The 17,018-nt window shown below is 42.1% G+C and overlaps 1 protein-coding gene across 2 annotated transcripts in view; it reads right to left on the reverse strand.

Annotated features, from left to right (window-relative positions):
- TFCP2L1 (transcription factor CP2 like 1) overlaps window positions 1–17,018 on the reverse strand; it is a 52,678-nt gene that overhangs the window by 31,697 nt on the left and 3,963 nt on the right. The gene's annotated exons all lie outside the window — the stretch shown is intronic.

Here is a 17,018-nt window from a genome sequence, read left to right on the forward strand (position 1 = left end):
ATGCCACACCCTACCACCACCCAGGAAGGATGGCCTGGACCCCGCCCAAAGGGCCCTGAGATACACAAATGCGTGTGGACACTTCCTCTCCTCCAGCCTCCATCCCACCAGGGCTGGGGGAGGGGAGGCAGGCGCTGAAATAAAATGCACAAGTGCTCAATAAATCTTGATTTTCTCCCTCTTGCCACACGCAACCCATAATATCAATACTTTCTAGCCCAGGGATCAGCAAACTTTTCAGCTGTGTGGGCCATTTAAGATCTGTCACAACTATTGGACTCTGCCACTGTAACAAGGAGGCAGCCACGGACGAGGCAGCAATGAATGGGCATGGCTGTGTCCCAATAAAACACCACTTTTAGACACTGAAATTTGAAACGTTCATATAATTTTTCTTCTTCCTGCTGACCTCTTCCTTCCTTCGAACTTTTTTTGGCACTCTGAGACGCTGCCCACCACCTCCTGGTCTTCTTGCCCGGTAACTAAGTCACAGCTCCTCAAGGGAGGAAAGCTCTCCAAGAACAGCTCCCTACAAGTTCACCTGCACCAGCTCACCCCCAGCTCCAGCCCCTTGTGCAGTTCTGGTGTGCGATTCGCTTTTAATTAATGGTGGTGGAATCTGATATTAAATTCCCTAAAGCAAATAACAGACCTGGAACTAGTCAGCCAAACCATGAAGAGCGTGAAAAGATGCTCTACCTCAGTAACCACTGAAGAAATGCCAATTGCAATAATGCAATGCCTGGTCACCTACCAGACTGGCAAAAACTCACAGGGTGCTAACAACCTGCGAGGACAGAGATGTAGAGAAATGGGCCCTAACCTCTCAGACGCTGGAGGTGGAAGGTAACCTGTCACAGCCCATGGAGCATTTTGACAATACCCATCGATATTAAAAATGCACACCGGCTAGGACCCAGCCATCCTGTCACCAGGACTCTAGTCCACAGAACTGCTAGCACATGTGCTTAAAAATATTTGCACGAGGCTATTCAATGCAGCAGCACTGTTAACAGCTAAAACCTGGAGAGAAACTAAATGGTCAGCAATCGCGTTACTACCGCCCTGTGGAATACTCTGCAGCCATCACAGAGAATGAGGCACACACTTTAACCAGCAGCACAAGTTAGCAGCAGGTGTCTCCTGCACGGGGCACCGAGAGGGACCCAGAGTCACTCACCATTCCTGCCCAAAGAGCACAGCCTGAATCTAGTCACGAGGAAACACCAGGCAAACCCAAACGGAGACACAGCCTACAGTCTCCTGGCCCGCACTCTTCAGAAATGTCCATGTTATGAAAGACAAGAAGAGGCTGAGGCTCTGTCCAGATTCATGTGCATGAAGAGTGGAATAACTCAACACAACATGTCGCCTTCGACTGGATCTCGAATCAAGGCAAAAGCCTGCAATAAAGAACATTATCAGAACAACTGGCCCTATCTTAACAGGGCTAGAGGATAGGTAATGGTATCGTACTGATGTTAAATTCCCTGAATTTGATAATGGAATTGGGGTTATGCAAAAGAATGTCCTTGTTCTGAGGAAACACACGCTGAAGTATTTAGGAATAAAAGATCACATTGTCTGCAACTAACTCACAAATGTTTCAGTGAGGGAAAAGATAGATACAACAGAGATATCTGTACCTACTTATCTACAGCTATCTATATATAGAGGTATAGATAGAGACAGCTATAGATACATATACATACATACATACACATAAATATCTATGTCTATAAAATAGATGAAGCAAATGTGACAAAACATTAAAAAACTGGTGAATCTGGTGAAGGATATAGAGATGTTCACCATACTAACCTTTCAATTCTTCCATAATTTAAAATTTAAAATTATTTTGAATTAAAAGTTAAAATATAATTTAAAAATTAAGATTAGAAAAAAATTAGGCAGGCCTAGATCCATTATAAACATGAAAAACCATCCACTATCCACCATACACACACACACACACACACACACACACACACACACACACACACACGGGAAAAAGTAAGTTTGCTGAATAATATGACTGCACTTGTTTTAAAATAAGTTATACATATACCCGTATATTTGTGAGTCTAATACATGGAGTGAGCAGAGAAGGACTTCCCCTTTTAAATTATATACATCTTCAGTATTGGCTTTAAAAAAAAAAAACTACGGATATGCTACATGTGAATTTGAAAAAATATGAAACAAAGAAAAGAGGGGCAGGTGCCTCATACTGTTCCAAGCACATAACAGATGTTCACAATGACAGCGATTGGTGTTTACTCTCCTAGTGTCAGGCGGGTACTTAGAAGCCAATCAGACAGGTGGACATTTGGGGAAGGCAGTCTAATCAATAGAACATCAGATACATGCAGCCCATGCCAGGCAGGCAGAGGTCCTTCCAACCCAGGGTCTCACAGGGAGACCAACTTGAAGAACCCACAGTACAATATGACTGTGCCCATTTTAGAGATGAGGAAACCAAGGCCCAGACAGGAATTGACGCGCCCAAGGTCACAATGCAAGTTAGTGGCAAAGACGCAGTGGCCTGTAGCCTAGCTCAGGACAAGTGGACAGAGGGGAGTGGGTGTCAGGTCAGATCCGCTGAGGTTGAGTCAGGACCTTCCCACATTCTAGGTGCAGGATCACAGCCAAGTTCTCGAACCTTTCTGTATCTCACTCTCAACATCTGCAAATGTTCTTTGCAGAACCGTTGTGAGGGCTAAATGAGATAATATTCTTCCAACCTGGCATGCAGTAAGTACTCAGCAAGAGGCGCTGAATACACTCTCCTTGCTGAGCCCCACCCATGCAATGGTCATTGTACCCTGTGCTGTACAAATAAATTCTCCTCCAGCCCTCCCAGTAGCTCCACACACCGACCGACCCGACGCCCGAGGTCACAGAGCCAGGAGGCAGCCCAGCTGGGAGGCAGCCCAGGCAGGGATGACTCCACCGGCCACCAACTGTCTTCCAGGGGTCACAATGCTGCTGAGAGCAAGCGCTCTCAAGCTGGCCTACGCTGGGGCCATGCCCACCGGGCACTCCTGCAGAGCAGCATGGACAGGCCGGAGTGGCTCTGCCCCAGAGCGCAGAAGCCAGTGTAGGGCCTCCTGCCCGGATCATGGTGTTCCCAAGAACAGGAGGCAATTGCCCGGGCCAGCCAAGATTTACGGGTTGTTTACTTTCCAACAGTTACTGCTTTGGCTAATAAATGCCACATAAAACATAATGGAGGCCATCATTACCCACGAGAAAGGAAGGCCAGATGCCAACAGTCCTGTACTAATTAGTGGCAGACGCAGAGAGCACAATCCCACACCTATTGTGCCCAGCATTTGTGGCTTAACTTGTCACTCACACACGTGCGATATCATGCAAGTGACAGTCCACACAGAGTGCTCACATGAAAAGAGACAGCATACAGTGAGGAAAAGGCTTTGTCAGTAACAGACCCAAATCCTTATCCTAAGGGACCATAACCTGTGTGACACTGGGCCAGGCACTTCACCACCTTCTTGTAGCTGCTTATGAATGTCATGGGCCAGGCATCATGCCTGGCACATGACGAATCCCAATAAACACTTGCAAGATAGAAAGTACATACATATATGTGTGATACATGTAAAAAATGCCAAAAAAAAAAAAAGAGTAAATCATGTTCTAAACGCTCCTTAGAGAAGAGACTGTTTACAGGGCTGGGGCAGGGGAAATACAAGAAGAGCCTCAAGCGTCTTGCAGTGCCAGAGTGAGGAAATGCTCCAAGAAAGGACGAAGTCATGTCAAAGCAACACAGGAGCCAACCCCAAGGAGCTCCCAGTGGCCATAGCTGTAACAACGGCAACAGCAAAATAAATAGCAATATTATTTCATTGTAACTCATAGAATAAAATAAATACCCATGGGTCTATAGTGATATGAAAAATAAGTAAATAAATAAATTCATAGTAGAAAAGAGAAAACTCTTTTTATAGCAACATTCCAATTACAAAAGTAGAAAGAAGAGGGAAATAAACAGAAAATCACCATTAGGAAAACACTGCATTAATAATTGGTATAGATGCAATTCACCAGTGGATGCTAAAATTAGTGGGCAAAAGTTTGAGGAAAATCAAGATATGAACATAGTTTCCGAGGATCTCCTTCATCCTCCCCCCCCCCCCCGCCAAGATATTTATCAATCACACAGGAGGAAATGTAACCTTACAGCAGTGAAACCTGGCAAGCACCGTCTTAACCAAGCCACCAGCAATAAGACATACCAGCATCACGATGCCCAACACGATGCCCTGCCAAGGGCACAATGTCACTTCTCTGGCATTCCTGCCAAAAACATATAACCTCAATCTCATCCTTAAAAAAACACCTACACACCCAAACTGAAGGGCATTCTACAAAATGAAGCTCCTTAAGTCTGAAGGCCATGGAAGATGAGAGAGGAGGAAAGATTCCTGGAGGAAAAGAGGAAAGGCTAAAGGACCATCTCAGACTGCAGACTGCAGAAGACTCGGGAGACGTGACAACTCCCCCTGCAACGTGGTCTCCCGGCTCGGATCCCAGAGCGGAGGGAGGACAGCAGTGGGGAACTGGGCAGAGTCACAGGGACTGCAGAGTCAATGGAATCACACCAACGTACTTTCCTGGTTTCAGGAATTGTACTGTGGTAATGTGAGAGGTTAATGTTATGGGAAGCTGAGTAAAAGGTACCCAGAACTCTCAGTACTGTTTTCGACATCTTCTTTACGTCTAAAATTATTCCCCCTCCCACAAAATGCCCTGGATTCCCAAGCCCACCCAGAACTGTGGACAGTGAACCCCAGGCGGGACCCAGAAATCAGCATGTCCTTAAGTACCTGGACACCTGATAAGCATTTTTTTAATTGTTTGATTTGTTCTTGGTTCTGGGAATGCTATCTCTGTTTCCTATATTATTTTTTTCCTATATTATGTTATTGCTGTACATAGGAAATCCACTAGTTTTTGCACATCGAACTTGTATCCAGCCATCCATGCTGCTGAACTGAATCCTTAGTCTAGGAAAATGAACAATATGAAACTGCAGGCTTGCCCGTTTTGATTTACTAAATGGCAAATGCATATGGTTCAACCTAATATAGTGAGGTTCTTGCAGATCAATAAGCAAAAGGCCAAAAGGGAAACGGGCGATGGATATAAACTGTCAGTTTTTTGCAAAAGAAAAACAAAGGACGTATAAACATATGAAAAGATGCTCAATTTCACTCATAACGGTTATCACAAATTAAATAAATGCAAATTAAAATAAGGTGCTCCTATTCTCTGTGCATATGAGAAAAGATTCAAAAGGTTGGCAATACGGGGTCCAGACAAAGGTGTGGAGACACAGCCACCCTCCTGCCCGGTAGGTGGGGGTGCAAACAGTGCCATCTCTTTGGAGGGTGATGTGACAAGGTCCACAGAAATCTTTAACACGTCACTACCATTTGTGCATGTGCTTACGATGAAAGGATAGATATGCATCTTTGCTTGTACACGCACGAAAATGTGAGCAATGGATAACCGTCAGCTGCCTCTGAGGAGGGGACCTGGTTACCCAGGAGCAGGAGTGGGAGGGAGACCCACCATAAACCCTTTTGCATCACTCATACTTTGAACTAATTGAATACATAAACTTGCCAAAAATAAGTTTCAAAAATATGAAGAAAAAAAACTGCCCTGTAAGTTAGTAGGACAAAGGACAGTAAAAAGTAGAAAACCAAATCCCTATGATAACGTCAGAATTGCGACTCACTCCGGCACTTTCCCTCCAAGCCCTGCAGCTGAGGGTGTGTGTTTTCAGAAGTCTTTGGGGGCCTTGCTATCTGCCCTCTGCCCACAGGGGCAGGGAAGCTGGTGGGCAGAGCTTGCATAAGGCAGGTCCCTAGAGAGGAACAGAAAAGAGAGTCAGAGAATCCTCATGGTGTTTGAGCCCCTGGTTCCAATGTGCTCCTGGGGCCCTGCTGCAACCCTGCTTTGGGGTCCCCTGCTTTATACAATGCCAGCAGATGGCCAACAGTGGCCACCAGAAGAGCCTCCACTACTCATACCTGCTCCATCACAAAGACAGACAGTAAATAACAAGCGCTGGAACCCTCCAATATTGCTGGTAGCAACGTGAAGTGGGCAGCCAGCTTGGAAAACAGCCCAGCAGTTCCTCCAAAGTTAAACAGAGTCACATCTGACCCAGCAATCCCACTCCTGCATATCCGCCTAAGAGAAATGACAGCACAGGCCACACGAAAGCTTGCAAGCAAAGGTCTGCAGCAGCAGGGCTCACAATAGCCAAAAACAGAAGCAACCCAAATGCCTACCAACCAAAGATAAATATAAAACGTGGCACATCCGTAGCTGTGGTACATCCACACAATGGAAAACTATTCATCAACAAAAAGGCATGAAATACTGACACCTGCTCAGCATGGATGACCCTTGAAAACGTTACGCTGAGATGTCAGACACAAAAGCCCACCACCTGTACGATACTGTTTATATGGCACGTCCAGATAGGCACATTTACAGAGATAGAAAGTAGATTAGTGATTGCTGAGGGCTGGAGAGGAAGGAAGGAGGGAATGGGAATTCACTGCTCATGGGCCCAGGGTCTCTTTTAGGAAGGACAAATATGTTCTAAAATTAATTGTGATGACGGTTTAGTATATTTAGTCGAATATACTAAAAGACATTGAATTGTGTACTCTAAATGGGCGAATTGTATGGTATGTGAATTACACCCTAACAAAGCTATTTTTACAAAAAGAAAGAGAAACCAGATGACCAGATTGAAGCACTAGTCTACGTTCTAGGGCAAGTGTTTGGGCCTCAGTTTACCCACCTATAAAATGGGATGAGGGTGGAAAGGCTAAGCTGGTGCTTCTCAAACTTTAATATGTTCATAATCACCGGGCAACTTGCAGGTTCTGGCTCAGTTGTCCTGCAGCAGACCCAGGACTCTGCATCTCTAACAGGCTCTCAGGTGATGCTGGCCTGCAGACACTTGGAAAGGTGGTATAGCAGAGATGCCATCCAAGGCTGCCTCCAGACCTAACACTCTAGGAATCTACTCTTGCGTTCTCTCTGTGAATTCCTAGAGCATGTGTGGTCTCTCCCTCCCATTCAGGACTCCCTGGAGAGAAAGCAGTAGAGAAGAAAAGCAACAGCTACCTGTTACCCCCGCAGCGCAGTGCCCAGCAAACCCTACTATCAGGAAGACTCAATCACTGGGGGTGCTTAGAGAAAGAGATCCTGCCCCTGCCAGTTCTGTCGGAACCGTACCCTCCAGGGGGCACTGATGCCTGTGGTCCAAAGCCCAAATGCCACCCTGGAGCCAGTCTGGAGGGAGGACAGGATTACACTCCAGGAGACTGTCAGGAACCTGCTCCACCTGTTGACAAGTCTACTCCACCCTCGAGACCCCAGTTTCCCTTTCAATTAAAGAGGGGTGGATGAGGTGTCCCTCGAGGTACCTAAAGGACGGTCCTAGAAGCAGGGTGAGGGGCGCAGCAGACAGCAGGAAAGGAGGAAGGAAGGAGGACAGGCCAGCCGTCCATCTCCAACCCACGCACCGTGTCTCTCCCTGAGATAACTCTACAAGGAAGAACACCCCATGAGGACCTGTCAAAGGGACAGAAAGTCCTGAGAAATGTAAGGTAGGAACTTCCTAACTAACACAAAGAAGCATTTATTTGTCCTTCTTCCTGTGGCCTCTAGCCCAGGGCCTGCCCCTAGCAGGTGTATGGCCCAGAAACATTCCATCTTCACTCAGGGCGTCCTTCCTTCTCTTGTGAAATGAAGAGGCTGAACAATCAGGGTAGCCACTTGTGTAGAGTGGCTCCTTTAAAACAAAACATGACACTCCTTTTTCATTCAGAGCAGAGATTCTGTACACCTTCCTCCAAGTAGCCATCCTAACCACAGTGCAGTGGCCCCTGAAACCCGGCTCCGGAGCCCACTTCACCAGCAAGGTGGGCCTTCCCCCCCCCATCCCCAACTCTCCCCCCCTCCCAACACCCGTGAAAAATAACCAAAGTTAGGAGCAGAAGGGAAGTAACATTCATTGAGACCCTTTGATGTACCTGGCCCTTAAATATGATTTTTCCACCATGTACCATATAAATCATAACCCTGTTTGTACAGTGACAACAGCAAAGTTTATTAAACCTGGTACCCCAGCACCAGCCCCACTGAAGTTCCATCCTGACTGCCGGGCACTTGCTGGGTTTAGGAGCACGACTCTCGCAGGTTCCGGCAGGCAGTGGTAGTCACTAGACTAGAAGGGTTTTGATGCCTCTGTGAGTGACTGCGTCTGTCCTTCCAGATGGGCCATAATCAAGCCATACTATGAAATTTTAGGGGCTTGCTTTAATCTGTTCTTGGTCGAGGAGATCTACCATGTCCCCCAGTGAAAGAATTCTCTGGTGGATCTTCCTAAGTGCCACCAGACACAGCGTTTGGAACGTCAGAGGGCTGGTCCACTGCAGGGGACTCCACCGCATCAAAGGCTTCTGTGATGAGTCTAATCTGTTTACTGACTTTATGGAAATGTCAGTACACTTCAGCTTGAGCAGCAAATCTTTTGACTAGCTCTTCTTCCTTCAAAGTGTTTCCAGAATATACATGGTTTCAATATAATTAAGAATATGGCCAGGCGCGGTGGCTCACGCCTGTAATCCTAGCACTCTGGGAGGCTGAGGATCGCTCGAGGTCAGGAGTTCAAGACCAGCCTGAGCAAGAGCGAGACCCCATCTCTATTAAAAATAGAAAGAAATTAGCTGGCCAACTAAAAATATATATAGAAAAAATTAGCTGGGCATGGTGGCGCATGCCTGTAGTCCCAGCTACTCGGGAGGCTGAGGCAGGAGGATCGCTTAAGCCCAGGAGTTTGAGGTTGCTGTGAGCTAGGCTGACACCACGGCACTCACTCTAGCCAGGGCAACAAAGTAATACTGTCTCAAAAAAAAAAAAAAAAAAAGAATATGTCATTTCCAGTGTACTCTTATTTTATTTTAATTAATTGGCCTATTATTACTTAAAACATAATTGAAGTTTGACATGACCAAGTGGAGACCTCTGAAACATTAAAAATTATGTCTATATGCTATGAGTTGCAACCAGCAATCTGTATAAGTAACTGTATATTTATTTCAATACATGTTGATTGGTTTTAAAAGAATAAAGAAACCAAAAAACCCAATCAATGACAAACCATACCCAGTTAACATATTAGTATTTTTATTGGTTTAGCCCTAAATTCATAAATTAATTATGGGGAGTTGACATTTTGGGAAGTGTTTGTTCCTTTTGTTTTTTTCTTTTATTTACATTATTATTATTTTTAGAGATGGGGTCTCACTATGTTGTCCAGGCTGTTCTCAAATTCCTGGGCTCAAACGATCCTCCCACCTCAGTCCCCAGTACCTAGGACTACAGGTGCATGCCTAGCTTTTTTTCTTTTAAAACTTTGTTATGTGGTTAATTATATTATTTGCTGACTAAACATTTCTAAATTTCATGTAGCCAAAATAAAGTATCCTTACATGGCAAAAACAACAAAAATATTATTTAATTCTCAAGGCAACACCTGAGAGTTGCATAGGCATAGGGTGTTACACCTATTTTACAGAAAACACTGAGTAACAGGTTCAGTAACTTGGGAAAGCGAAGAGTCAGAACTGGAACTCCAAAATTCACTACTTTCAATGTGTCACCCAGTTTATAAGAAAGGCTAGTTGAGTGTCACCCAGACACGTGTTACCAATGAAGGATTTAACAACACGTGCTGGTTATCTTTCATGGATATACAGAAGGATTGTCTTCATTATTTTTATGACTGTGTAGTATTCTACTATTAACACATGAAGGTTCCATAACCATTAAGTCATTGTGGAGCAATGTGATGCCCACATGGAAAGTAACTGAGTTGGGGTCCTACTTCATTCCTTACATACCAAAATAAAAGTCAAAGTGTCAAAGATTGGGAAAAGACATTTTTAAGGAAACAGATGCATATTATTAAAATCTTAAAATGGAGAAGGCATTTCCTAAAAGGAACATGAAACACAAAAATCATTAAGGGAGGTCCAATAATCCTGACAACATAAAAATATATTTTAAAAACTTTTATTACATAAAAGAAATAAGCAAATAAATTTTAAAAAAGAATGAATGAAAAAGTGGGCAAATATTCCCAATGCATATTATATTCTAAATATGCAAAGAGTTCTTACAAATAAATAAAAGTATAAAAATCCCACTTGAAAAATGGGTAAATTACATGAAAAGCAGAAAAAGTAATAAAATAAAAAAATATTCAACATCATTGAGGAAATGAAAATTAAAACAAGGACATCCTATGCTTTCCCCACAAATTACCAAAGATTAAAAAGTGTTTGCTGGCCGTGCCCGGTGGCTCACGCCTATAATCCTAGCACTCTGGGAGGCTGAGGCGGGTGGATCGTTTGAGCTCAGGAGTTCGGAACCAGCCTGAGCAAGAGTGAGACCTCGTCTCTACTAAAAATAGAAAGAAATTATATGGACAACTAAAAATATATACAGAAAAAATTAGCCTGGCATGGTAGCGCATGCCTGTAGTCCCAGCTACTTGGGAGGCTGAGGCAGGAGGATCACTTGAGCCCAGGAGTTTGAGGTTGCTGTGAGCTAGGCTGATGCCACAGCACTCTAGCCAAGGCAACAGAGTGAGACTGTCTCAAAAAAAAAAAAAAAAAAAGTGTTTGCAAAGATAAAGAAACACTCTTCATTCCTTCCAAGAAGTTTGGTATGCCAGACGCTGGGCAAGGGCTAGCAGTGAACAAGCTGACCAAGATCTCTGCCTTCAAGGAGTTTATATTCTAAATGCGGAGATCAGAGATAGATAAGGGAAGAATAAATAAACAAGTATTCAAATAGTTACTGTTCACAACAGTATAAATCCATACAACTTCACTGAAGGGCAATATGGCAGTATATAGCAAAATGTGCTGGCAATTCTATTTCTAGATATTTATCCTACAGATATTTAGTACTTTCTAAATTCTTAAGCATAAAGATATATGTATATGGATGCTCACTAGAGTCCTGGGTATAACTATGGAAAAACTGGAAACAAGCCTAATTCTCCACAAAACGACAAATTATGCAATATCCATTCAATGACGATACTGTATCCAGTAAAGATCAATTTTTGCTTATTATTTAATATACCTATGTAGAAAGACATTGAAGACATTTTGTTTAAAAATAAAAGCAAGTTGTCAGACAGTAAATATGATTCCACTTCTCTTAAAAACAAACAGTACACACATCCCTATAAGTATAATATACATGCATGTGTGCCTACATAATTAGACATGCACAGGTTAACACATGATTAAGAAAAACCTGAAAGGTAGGACTATGGAAAATCTAGAGTACATAGTTCTGTTTCATTTGGCCGTTCGGTTTTGTAATAAGCACGTACTACTTTTATACTCAGGAAAAGACCAATAAGGGGGAAAGCATTTTAAAAAGTAATACGCTTTAGGGTCATTGGTTTATTCAGTTTATATTCCCAAACTTTAGACTAAAAGTTAATCTGGAAAGAAAACTTAGCTATGGAAAAAAGCTAGCAACACAGTAACTAATCCTTTGCATCATTCCTTAAATTCAAAGTCACTGATAAAGTAGGGAAGAGGGAATACATAACTGGGTACTTACTGTTTGCCAGACATTTGTTATTCACTTAATTCTCAAGGAAACCCCCAAAGTAAAACCTTCCTGGTTTCACAGGTGAGGAAACCAAGGCTCGTAGAGATTTAAGTGATTTCCCTGGAGCAGAGCTGGTAAAAGACAGCTGCAACTCTGCCCGGGTTCTAGGAGCAAGGAAGACAGGATTCCCCTGCACAGGGGTGAGGAGGAGCAACTGATTATGGGGTTTCTTTCTCCCCAAGGCAGCGTTTTCTCCCCATTCCATTCCTTCCTCCTCCACTCCATTCCCTGTCCTTTCGCCCACTCCTCCTCCTCCCCTCCCAGCCCCCAACCCCCAACACCTTCCCCCAGAGCTCCACCAGGAGCAGAAGTGCCTTGCCCAGAATCCTGCCTGCACAACTCCAAGGAGAGGCAGCCAGAGGAGAAAAGGGTGCCTCCCCTTCCAGAACTCCCTTCATTATCACATCACAGCTTATCCCAGGGCTCGCCTGATTACATGATATGGGAGGAGGAGCCTGATTTCACCTCTCTCAGACTGTCATCTGTGAAATGGGAACAATTTGGGGAGAGTAACAAATGAGGAGAATAACTCAAGAGAGTATCAGAAAGTGCTTTCTAAATTCTAAGTGCTAAATAAAGAAGTATAACCCTAAAGGCTGAGGTTCCCACCTCCCGGGTAATGTAATCCTTTCTTAAACCAACAGCTCCCATTACTTAAGAATTTAGTGCTTTTTGTAATCACTATTCTTTAAATGGTATTTCAACACCCTGCATAAGAAATGTCTCCCCAGGGTTACGTCCCGCATGTAATTTGCACAGGCAGGGAAGAACGAATGGAAGCGTTTAGCAGGCCTTCCACCCTTTAATCTGTCCCGAAGCTGCCGCCTTCCAGTTTTAAGAGATGCAGTTCTTAGTTCTAGGGCCAACTCTGCTAATCTTTGAATTGGGAGAAGAAAGGATAAAAATAGTAAAAATTCCCAAAGTCCCAACTCAATGACCTTGTTAACCTCCAAAATAGGACTGGTGAAATGTTTCCTTTTTATTAATAGTAGTGGCTAATGTGTGGGTGCTTACTATGTGCCAAGCACCATTTTCAGTGCTCTACATGCATCAGCTCATTTTATCCATACAGCAGCACCTACTTTGTAGGGATTTTATGTCCCCCAGCTTACAGATATGGAGTTGGAGGTAAAGAAAGGTTATGTGACTTGCCCAGGTGGCTCCCAACAGCCTCAGCATGGCAGCTGGAGCTCTTGGTCATCTGGTCTACCTCTCCAGCCTTATCACTCATAGTCCTCCTTACGTTCTGAACCCTAGTCATCCCGAGCCACTTAGGATTCCTGGGATAGACAGTGTGTTCAACCACACCCTCCTTTACTACATTTTTGCCTTTGCACATGGCTCTTCTCACTGGTCCATCCTCCTCTTCCAACCAACAGGAAATTCTATTCCATGAATAAAATTGTAAGTAAGCCTAGCGTGAAAACGCATGACTATACTTAAGACTCAAGAGTTGTTGTGGTGGAAAATACCAAAGCTTTCCCCATTGCAAGTTGTTCTTGCAAAGCTGTTTCTTATCTCAAAGCCAGAATTCCCTACACATTGCCTGGGGTTCTCTCTTCCCTGCTGTCCCTGACTCCTCCCCACCCTTCCCACACCACCTACCTCATCAGGAAGATCTGTCCACAATGACCTTTGGCCTCTGACAAAGAAGAGGTTATCTGGAAGTCTGCAAACCTCTATTCAACAGCTGTCCTCCCCACAGAAGGACTTTGTCAGAGGCAGAGGACATACTTTGTTTTTCAAACCATTTTCACCATATCCAATACTAGCCATCGGGCTTGGTGACAGGACACCCACATGAAATACACCTTGCCCAAGCCACATGTCAAGGCACTGGTTTGACGCTGCGCTGAGAAATGGGCATCCAGTGGTTTAAATGACTTTTGGATTTACAGATATAGCATCTTTTCCAGGTTTTCAGAGAACTTTAAATACATCATTACAAGGAAGAAGACACGAAATGGCCTCAGAGAAATAATGCAATATATATTATAGTGCCTTATAAACATTAAATACTTAATAGCAGACTTTTCAATTAACCGAAAAGGTACTGCAAAAAGGTAGTGAATGACGTGTCAAAACTACTACTTTTTAAAAACTGAATTAATGCCTATTTGTCATGTGACATAGAATAAGCTATGCTGAAAAAGATATCTAATACAGTATTATTCATAATAGCAAAGAGAGAGAAAGAGAGAGAACGGAAATATAATCATGCCTATTTTTAAATTTCCTGAGTATTTTCAGAGCACCTACTCTCAAGGCAACAAGCTTAACAGTGAGGACACAATACAGGTTGAGCATCCCTCGTCCAAAAATCCAAAATCTAAAATGCTCCAAAATTCAAAATATTTTGAGCACCAACATAACACCACAAATTGTCCTCGTGGGTGGCTGAAATAGTGACACCTTTGCTTTGTCTCAGGCACAAAATTATTAAAAATATTATATAAAACTACCTTCAGGCTACATGTATAAAGAGATATATCTAAGAAACATAAATGAATCTCATGTTTAGACCTGGATTCCATCCCCAAGATATCTCATTTTATATATATGCAAATATTCCAAAATCCAAAAAAAAAAAAAAATTCAGAAATGTGAAACATTTCTGGTAGTAAGCATTCTAGAAAAGGGATACTCAACCTGTATTAAAAAGACAGACATGACTTGGCCCTATAGAACTTCCATTCTATTATGTGAGACAAATACTAATTACATTGTATACTTTTTTCCAACAGTTATGACAATATTCTGCCCTAAATAACAAAAGGAAATTAGTGAAAAAATATGCAGACATTTTAAATGATGTTTAAGATGCTTTAATAATAATAATAGAAAATATTATTACAAGAATACTATTTAATAAAAGAAACAACTATATAAAGCATATAATCTCATCAATGTAAAAAAAAAATACAGCAGGAAATCTCAATGGTTGTAAAATCCCTCTTTTAGAATAAATGATTGGGAATGGCTCACAAGAATGATGAAAGGAACTTCTACTACCAAATAGAAAACATATTTCAAGCTACAATAATTAGTCCAATGAGAAATGGAGCAAGAACATCAGAAGTAGAAGACAAATATCTCTACAAGAGTCTGTTTCTGGCCTAACACTTTAGAATATTTTTTTTTAATGTTTCAAAAGTGACATTATAAACCAGTGAGGAAAGAACAGAAAAAGTTAGGCAATAACTAATAGGTTAATCATTTAGAAAAATAAACAAACTTAGATCTTGACATAACATCATAAATTCCAAATGCATTTCAGTGTTAAAATTTAGATACCACTAAATGAAATTTAGAAAACTACTAAGCTAATTGACTTTGGAATAGGCAGGCATTTCTAAACATAAAAGAAAAATTCATTTAAAAAGAATGAAGGATCTAACTGTAGACATTTAAATAGATTTCTACAGAAAAAACAAAATCATGACATATATTCCACACTGTAACTATGGATATCACACAATAAAATATACTTAAATGGTCAGCAACCAACAGAGAAAAATATTTGCAACATATGGAAACTAAAAGGTTGGTATTCTTCATAAACAGTAAGCTCTTACAATTAGTAAGAGATAAACACCCCAACAGAAAAATGTACAAAGGGCATGAACACAATAAAGATCAATAAATGTATTTTAAAACATTCAACTGCATTAGCAATCATAGAAATGCTACTTTAAGATTAAATTCCATGTTTCACTATAATCAGATGACAATGCTCAATATTGGAAAAGAGAAATTTGGTACATTCTTCTGAGAAGGCAATTTGGTAATATGTATCAAAAATCTTAATGTTCAAACCCTTTGATCCAGAAATTCTACTTCTTGGGTATTTATTTTAAAAATATCAAGATGAAGTTCCTCACACCTGTAATCCTAGCACTTTGGGAGGCTAAGGCAGGAAGATCATTTGAGGCCAGGAGCTCAAGACCAGCCTGGGCAAAATAGCAAGACCCCATCTCTACAAAAAACTAAAAAAATTAGCAAGAGGCTGAGACAGGAGGATAGCTTGAGCCCAGGAGTTTGAAGTTACAGTGACTTATGATTGTACCACTGCCCTCTATAGCCTGGGTGACAGAGACCCTGTCTCTAAAAAATAATAATAAAAATAAATAAATAATCAATATTTCACAGGAAGATTTATATAAAAGGATGTTCATCACAGCAGTATTTAATTTCTAATAACTGAGCTGGGCATGGTGGCGCATGCCTGTAGTCCCAGCTACACGGGAGGCTGAGGCAGAAGGATTGCTTGAGCCCAGGAGTTTGAGGTTGCTGTGAACTAGCCTGATGCCATGGCACTTTGACCCAGGCAACAGAGCAAGACTCTGGGTGAAAAAAAAAAAAAAAAAAACAACTGGAAACCAAGCATCTATAATATGAAACTGGTCAAATCTATAATATGAAACTGTAACTGTGCAGCCATTACAAAAATTTAAGTCCTCAAAATATTTTTAATGACATGAGAAAAGCTGACAAATACAGTGAATAGGAAAAAAAGGATATGTCTGTAGTATGATCACAATTTTAAAAAATGTATATACAAATATGTAGAAATAAAGTTTAGCAGTGATTTCTGATGAAATTAGAGGGGATTTTAATTTTATTTTTCTTTTAATTTTCTTCTTTTTACTGTTCTAAACCATCCTAACTTTCCATAATGAACACATATTATTTTAATAATCAGGAAAATGCAATTTTAAAAATATCTAAAATAAACACACCAAATGAACACAGGGTGATGAGATGATGAAGGTAACTCTTTCCTCTCTTTTAACCTACCTTTATTGAACGAGAAGACGAACTCTTTTAAAAAGGTCTAGTATGCTGACTGCCAAACATTTTCCAAAGTTAGTTAATTAAAAAGTGCGGGGTGCGGGGGGAAGGGAACACATAGCTCCTGGTGCAGCGGCAAGACCTCGGACCTCGGACTCACGCCTAAGCACCACAGGACGTGGCCGAGAACAAGAACTACATCAAAGCTCAACAGACTCTCTAAACATCTCATTTTTTCCTGCTAAATTTAAGCAAGAAAACAGAGATCCAGAGAAGAAAGAAGGTGCTCAAAGCTGCACAAGTTGGTAGCATTTGACCTTGCACGAAAGAGAAAGGAAAATGGCGGAAGCCATTCCAAAAACAAGCACAGACACACATACTTGGCCATGTCACCTGCCATCAACAGCCACCGGCCCCAGCAGACGGAGCCCAGGTCTCAGGGCCTGAGGCAGACGCCCCACAGCTGCCCGAGC

Source organism: Lemur catta, chromosome 8, assembly GCF_020740605.2.
Source record: "Lemur catta isolate mLemCat1 chromosome 8, mLemCat1.pri, whole genome shotgun sequence".
NCBI classification, from domain to species: domain Eukaryota; kingdom Metazoa; phylum Chordata; class Mammalia; order Primates; family Lemuridae; genus Lemur; species Lemur catta.